We start from the raw sequence: 8,250 nt of genomic DNA, 5'->3' as shown, positions 1-8,250 counted from the left end.
CAATGAACTGACAGCTCTGTGAAGATTTTTGAATCTTAGGACACAGTATTATCAAAGAAGACTATTAGTAATGCAACCACAGGGGGTTCAAATATTTAATCCTATAATTCTAGCTATGGCTTTTCCCTATACAGTGCCCTTGAAGGGTACTGATCCAATCCTCACAGTAATGAACACACAGTTTCCCTTCACTGATGGTATACTTTTCCAGAAATTTTTGAGAAGCTAGTTAGAAAGACTCCCATGCTATAGACTTATAAGGATAGTACATTCAACTCAAGGCAGAGGAGGATGTATTAATTGCCCAAACATAAGCCCACACATCAGTGAATAGAAAGCTTTCAGAACAAAATAACATCTGGCAATTTACCCCTGATGGAGCCTCTTTTAGATTCCTTTAAAATTACCATGAGTAATAAAGGAAGACAAGGCAATACACTAAAAATTAAGTCTGAGATTGCCAGATTTGAGAAAATTCCCTAAGTATAACACAAATTTGATGTGCCTGATTTAAGATGAAAAACCCAAATGTCTGCCTTTTTCATATCATGCCAGAGACAATAGGAACAAATTCGCTTATGATTTATCACTCCATCTTTAAACAATAGCAGCAACAACAAAGAGCCTTGAACTTCATATTCCAGATGGCATGAGTCTTGGGAACACGAGAATAAGGGAAGTAGGGTGTTTAAACTCACTGAGCTTCTATTCTCTCAGACAATCTGCAGTTTGCTACAGAAAAATGCCATGAAAGTATCTAATGTACTGGTGTGTAAATTGTAAAAAGAAGTATCATGTGACTTGGGACATTGACAGTGTATAGCTGCATGGATAAGATGACAGGGATGATTGAGTCATTGGAATGAATGAAAAACTTCATTTTGAGAGTTTCTCTTAGAATGGGGTGGAACAAAAGCTCAATAATTCTTTTCTAAATGTTATTTGAATGGCATACATGCATGTACCAACTAAACCAATAGGCTTGAGGGTCTGAAGAGAGGAAGGCAAAAACATTCAGGTATATTTAAAACTCTTAATGTCCAGATTCCAAAGAGCTAGATAAAAAAGTATTAGGACTTGACCTGAAAGAAGTAAGCAGAGGTGACACTGGGAAAGATATTTTTTCAATTCACTTAATTGACATCTATGTACACCCAGGATGTTCAGTGTGATGTTTGGGATTATTATACATATTTCAGAAAGAGTCAATTAGCTGAACAGCATGCCCATCACCTCATCCACTCACTTTGTTAAGACAAGATTGATGAAAGGTCTATTCTTTAACAATTTTGAAAGTTTCAACACATTATTATTAACTTTGCTTATCACATTATACAATAGATAACTAATATGTATTCCTCTGGTTTAACTGACATTTGTTCCCTTTGATCAACATCTTCTGTTTCTTCATGCCCTTCTCTCCTGCTGCATGGCTTCTACTTTACATTTATATAAAATCATTCTTCTGGCTTCTGAATATAAGAATATCATAGAGTATTTGTCTCTCGGTGTCTGACCTATTTCCTTTATCATAATGTCCTCCAGTTAACATAACATTACCCAAATTCACCCATGTTGTCATAAATGGCATATTTTCTTCCATTTCAAAGACCACACTATACATACATACATGCATATCACATCTTTATATTAATCTGTTGATAGACACTTAGATTGTTTCCATGTCATGACTATTATGGATAGTGCTTCAATAAACACAGACATGTAGGTTCTTCTTTAATACACTAACTGAAGGGTTCACAACACGGTTGCATTTACCAGGCGGACACTTCCGCCTAGCCATTTCCGGATCAAAAGCGTCTCGTAGCTAGGACACCCGGTGGGCCCGGATATCTCCGCCTAGCAAGTTCCAGGCCAAGGGGTCTCGCGTGATCAGAGTCTGTGACATTGCATGGTCATGTAAGCGCGCAACATGACCATGTGATCTATGCACACACGTAGAGTAGTGACGTGACCTGGCCACGCCCCCAGCCGGTTTTAAAAGTCCAGTGCGATATTCCCCACCCCCTCTTCTCCACGCACGTGTCTCTCCCACAGGCCTGCACTCTCTGTCCCTTTGTTTTCTAATAAAACTCTCATAAGCGGATTCTGTCGTGTTTCGTGACGTTTCCTTACAGGGTAAGAACACAACGCAGCCAGAAAACTAACACTAACTCCATTCTTTCTGGCTTTCTATTAAAAAATGGAACTCTTAGATTAGTAATTATGCATTTTATGAAAAAGTATACTGCTTTCTGAATAGAAGTACAAATTTACATTCTTCTGATAGTGTACGTAAGCTTTCCATTTTTATCACATCTTTGCTAACATTTTCTATCATTCATCTTTTCAGTATTTAACTGTCTAGCAGGTATGAGGTCATGGCTTATTGTGCTTCTTGCTGAGGAATTGGGGCAACAGGAAGACAGTTTGTTATCGAAAGCAAGAACATGACATTGTTCAAGCCATCTTCTTTTATAATTATCAGCACATCTTCAATGAGAAGGAAGATGTAGGAAGATAAATATGAGAATGATCAAAGTAGAAAACAGATAGCCATAGGTAATAGTCTGTGGATGAGCATGAGAAGAAACTGGAAGTCATAGTCAATAGCCGAAGAGTGAGCATGGTAATAAACAAGCAGTTATAATCAGTGACCTAAGTATAAAATGATGAAATAATTGTGGTATAGTTTGAATGTTAGATGTTTCCCAAAGAGCCATATGTGAAATGCTTTGTTCTCAGTGAAGTGCTATTCTGAGGTGGTGGATCTTTGAGAGCTGGTGTCTACTGGGAAGCTTTTAGGTCATTGAGGACCTGTTATTAAAACAGATAATGACTCTCTCTTCTCTCTCTCTCTCTCTCTCTCTCTCTCTCTCTCTCTCTCTCTCTCTCTGTTTTCTGGTAATTCAATGATCACTTCTGTTCTGGTCTGTGTCATGCTGTATCACTTCATGATAGACCTAAAGCAATGGGGCCAATCAGTTATGGATTGAAACTTTCAAAATTGTGAGCTCAAATCAACCATTTCTTTTATAACTTTATTACACCTTGTAATTTGTTATAGTGATGGAAAGCTAAGTAATACACATCAATCTTGATTAATAATAGTGGAAGAATAGGAAGAAATCAGTATTTGTTCATCAGATAGATTTGATGAGTTTTAAGAGATGTTTATAAAAGAGATAAAAGTGAGGCTTGGGTATCTGAATATTTGTTATTTCTTAACATTGAAATAAATGAGAAAGATGAGATTTTAGGCAAAGGTAAACTTAGTTTTTAGATTATGAAGTATCCAGTTCTGTATCCATGGTAAGAGGGTCTGGAGAACTGGTGGGATTCACTGCTAAAGGGAACAGTTAGGCCCTGGAAACTTCTAAGGCTGCTGTGCAAAACTGTAAAGGATATAAGAAGAGTAACTGGAAGATAAGACACACTGACATTTATGAGACACAAATGAAGCTGGAGTTTTGCAAAGATGAGTGAGGAAGAGGGACCAATCTAGAGAGACAACAATCAGAGACCCATAGTTTAGGAAGTTCTTGAAGAAGAAAGAGTTCTATGGTACCCATGAAGTGTAGCTGCCAGCTTAGAAATGTACTGTTACCCAACTCAGTTGTAGGAATTTTCTGAAGTGGAAAAAATATTATTCCCAAAGAAGTTCATTAAAAAAAAGTGTGAATGTTCATGATCTATCATATTCCACCAATGTGCTGGAAGCCATATTGGTGACTGTGGTCTGGGCAGCCACTGGAGACCATGTTGATGTCTGTGATGTGCGCTGCTACTGAAAACCATATTGGTATCCATGATCCAAGCTGCCTCCAGCTACTATAGGTAAGGAAGCTTCTTTTGCTATCATTAAATGCAGACTCAAGTGAGAATGAGATACATTGAAGGCTTCTGTGACAACCCCCCAACCCCCCACAAAATAAACAGTTCAGACAGGAAGCTATTGAAGAGAGTCCTTAAACATTGTGATAAAGATGCTGAAGTATAACTCTCCACAGTTGATGCCTTCTAGCTGCAGGGTAGGGAAAGGATTCAGTTTTCTTTAAGGAGCTGGCCATTGGAGTTTGACCATGCTTTAATGTGTATATGGCAACAAAATTTGGACTCGCTGGAGTTTTGGGGTATGTGTGTGCAAGGGTGGGAAGGTGGACCTGGGAGGAATGGAAAGTGAGTGTTATTGGGGTGCATCGTATGAAATTCCCAAATAATTAATAAAAGTATTATGTTGGGGGAAAAGTGGAAATTTTTAGCTAACATACCTAGAGATTATAGGCAGGATTGTATAGAATCCTGAAGTGAAACCTGCAAAGTTTGTTAGAAATATTTAAATTAACATTAGAAAGTAACTACCCAAGCTATTCAGATGCTCATAGAAAGCATTTGCAACATTCAAGTGGGTGAATGGGTTGAGTAGGGATCTATGCATATTTTTTTCCATAGTGGACATTTTTTATGGAATATTTTTTAATGTGCAAACATTTTTAAATATTTAAAATCACAATATTCTTGTTTTCACTGTACAGATATTTGCTGTTTCTTATACATCTAGGAATATCTGTGAAGGGTGACAGCTCTTTTTGTTAATATCTTACCAGCCATAAAGTTGAACAGCCTTTAATGAGTTGATTGATTAAAAAATACAAACCCTTACAAGAAACTATTTTACATCAATCACTGTTCTGTGAAAGAAAACATGTAACTCCTGTGTCTGAGAAGCTGACATCCTTGATCAGAAATAATAACAAAGAAAGTATACATGTTGCCAATTATGTATTATAGTCATAGGTGGCAAATGTTACTGGGAAAATAGGAAAAGAGAAGGGGCAATTGAGATTGCAAGCGGCAGGATGTTTGGAGAATGTAGTTAGATGTATCTTGGGTCTTGCCACTCCCCCACCCCCCACTTCACCCCCCCCACTCCCACCCCCACCCCCATTTTCAAGATCCAGGCAAATCTCTTTCACCCACAGTCCTGCAGCCACTGGGACCCAAGTAAACACGCAGAAGCTCATATTATTTACAAACTGTATGGTCTAGAGCAGGCCTCTTGCTAGCTAGCTCTTTTAACTTAAATTAACCCATTTCTATTAATCTGTGTTTTGCTACGTGTTCTGTGGCTTTACCTGTATCCCATTACATATTGCTCCTTGGGTGGCTGGCTCATATCTCTTCAGACTCCAATTTTCTCTTTCCTGTTTCTCTCCTTGGATTTCCTGTGCGCTTTATTTATTAACCAATGGGAACAACATACATTTGTAGCGTATAGGAAGACATCCACCAGTAGGAGAATGCTAGCTGTGTGCCACTTGTTGGGCATAACTGACTGGGACATTCTTCATCTTCAGTATTCCAAATGTGGGAACACATAGGTGAACAGTTCTCTGTGACTTGCTTTGACAACCACATTGCATCATAGAAGACACAAGAAGGTCTCAGCCAGCCCTGGAATAAGTTCAATGACAGAAGATACCCTATGAAAAAAAAAATGACATCTTATCTCAGGTGTAAAGAGGAAAAAAGCAGCCAGGCAGCGGCGAGTACAAATGGATCCAAAAGCAGTGTTGGCCCAGATGTCCAGAACTTGTCTGTTCCTTAGAGCAGGTAGCAGTGACCTTTCAAGTCAGGGTCCTGAATCTAAACAGCAGAAAATTGTGCTCAGACTATGCAAAGCACATCAGTCTTCATTTAATCGACAAATGAGATGATCTTTCCTCCAGGCAGACATTGACTTCAGGGAAGCAAATGCCAGAGTCTCTGTTAGTGTGAGTGTCTGGGTCTAATGAATATGTCCTGAGCCCATTCTACTACATGAGGTCTTCAGAAAGCAAAGATCCTGTGCTAGCCAATCCCATAGATTCCCCCAAAGAAGCCATCATTTTGATGGTACACAAATAGAACAAAATGTATTTGAGCTATGCATAGCATCTCCTATAAAATATTTTCAGATACTCTTTCATTGCCTGATGTTTTCAAGCAGAATACCAACCCAATAAATTGTCATGTTAATTTTTTGTCAGTACAAGGAATATACAATTAACTTTTATATTTTTTTGATGTTTTAATATTTTATTCAAATTATATTTTAAGTGATATTAATTACAGCATTTGGAGGAGAGGAGATAATTCCACACAAGTGGAAGACTCTATAATGTACCCATTAAACTGCTAAAAAAATATAGAGTTGTGGAGCCATAGCAGAAGTTAGTTTAGATCCCTAGTATTGTCTTAGTATGACAATACTAGTTATTGGTCATACTTGGTATGACTTCCTAGCTCAGGGATGGCAATCCAGAATCTGCTTCATATTCTGGTACAATGAGAAAAAGAGAGAAAAAAAAAAAAGGAAATCACACCATAACACACACAAAGAATTAAATCCTGAATGGCTGGCTCCATCATGTCCATCTTCTCCGCCCTCTACCCTAAAATGGTATACAAGAAATAACCATCCACACCCTGAAGACTACTTCTGCTGCAAAACAGGTAACTAATGGGCTAGAGTGGGGATGGGGAATGAAGTTCCACCTCTTCACACAGGTGTGTGCATGCTTCTCAGCAGTTAGTATTAGGACACCGGAGTTCAATGCTCTGGAAGTCATAGTTTTATCTGTGAGCTTGATACAGACTTACAAAGGGCCTGGACTTGCAGCCTGTTATCTGTAGGAGGCTCCTCCCCACCCCACTTCCACATCTCAAACTACGTTTTCTGGGCTTCTTCTCTATCTCTGAAACAGTAACACCTTAAAGCTAAGTCATCATTAGCCTGTAGATCTAACAATCGCATAATATTCATTTATGCTTGAAATTCTAGTCCTAAACCAAGCTTGTGGTCACCTGCATTGATGTTCTCACTCTGCAGCAGAGCTGACAGCTTTGAGGTCTGAATGGACTCTATCAGGCTGGAGTTGTTTGCCTTCACCGAAAAGCAGGCATTGAGGTCGACCTGAAACTTGGCTGTTACTCTGAAGACTCTGGGTGTTACTGTTTGTTGCTCCCTAGGTGAGACTGACAGTAGTCTCTAACTTCTTGTTCCCTTTCTGGTTAATGGAATCACCAAAATCTATCCAGTTGTTTACACTAGTATGAAACTGGAATTCATCCATCTTATAGAAACCTCAAAGTTGCTCTGGGTCACTTGGGACTTAAGAGATCTCAAAATTCATCTGGTAGCCAGCCAGCCAGCCCTCATAGCCAAGCGCCAGAGAGCCAAGAGTCCAGCAATGTCAAAGTCCATGTCATAGCCCAGATTAATTTGTTCCCTCTTGTACCCAACTTTGATTTTAGCATTTTCCCCTTAGTATTAGGCAGATGGATGAATCAAAGGTCAGCATCAGTCCATGTGCTAGCGGGTCCTCCACAGTGATCTCAATGCCCGGGTGTTGTCTGTGCTCCATTTCTCTGTAAATGTAAGGCCGTACTTGGTTCATCAGCACTTGGTTTCCAAGTTGCCATTCACTTTGAGTCTCCGTGTTGGCTGAGCCTGAGGTGGGAAATTCCAATCCATTCTCAGACTTTGTGTTCAAATCAGGTTTTCTTAAGCCAAATCTGTGGCTTTTGGTGAAGACATCCCTGTCAGACTTGCCAAGATCAGCATATGTGGGAGGTATAGCCACCTTCTCAGAGGTGGTGAGAGATGGGAGCAGTAGCAGCTAGAGAGGAGGCTGTGACAAAGAGGGTGGGAGCATAGGAAGCATGCTTATGATTTCTTCTTATGTAAGTATTTCACATGTACTCAATCATCAAGTCCAGCCAATTTTGCCTTTGCCTCTTCTCCATTCCCATCTTTATGGCTCAAGACATGGTCCTAAACACTTTGTCCTAGTCTATTGCAATACTGCCTGTAAACAAGAAATATGGTTCCTGAACAAATTCCAGTAGACGATGTCTTCAACTCGACTAAAAGGAGTAGCTTCTTTGTATCCACATACCTGCATGGTGAGGTTCTTGTTCTCCAACTGGCAGAGAAGATATTTCATTTTCTGTCCTCAAATTTACCTGTAGCTCTTAATCCCCCAAATTACCTCCATCTAACTCTTCCTGGAGGTAGGCAACTATATGCCCTGTGCAATTTAAGTATACACACACACACACACACACACACACACACACACACACACACACACACACACACACACACCATGCTCCCCACAGAATCAAAATTGGTGTGATTGGTCTCACATGTAAGTATTTCTTTAAGTTATACTGACTTTTCTGTGTTGGTCTCTTAACCATGTGTAG

At 39.4% G+C, this 8,250-nt stretch overlaps 1 pseudogene; it reads right to left on the bottom strand.

Annotated features, from left to right (window-relative positions):
• Positions 1-6,805: 6,805 nt before the first annotated feature.
• On the bottom strand, positions 6,806-7,946 carry LOC114707625 (annotated as a pseudogene).
• Between the last annotated feature and the right edge of the window lie 304 nt (positions 7,947-8,250).

Source organism: Peromyscus leucopus, chromosome 2, assembly GCF_004664715.2.
Source record: "Peromyscus leucopus breed LL Stock chromosome 2, UCI_PerLeu_2.1, whole genome shotgun sequence".
NCBI lineage: Eukaryota > Metazoa > Chordata > Mammalia > Rodentia > Cricetidae > Peromyscus > Peromyscus leucopus.
This window is presented reverse-complemented; position numbering and strand designations above follow the sequence as displayed.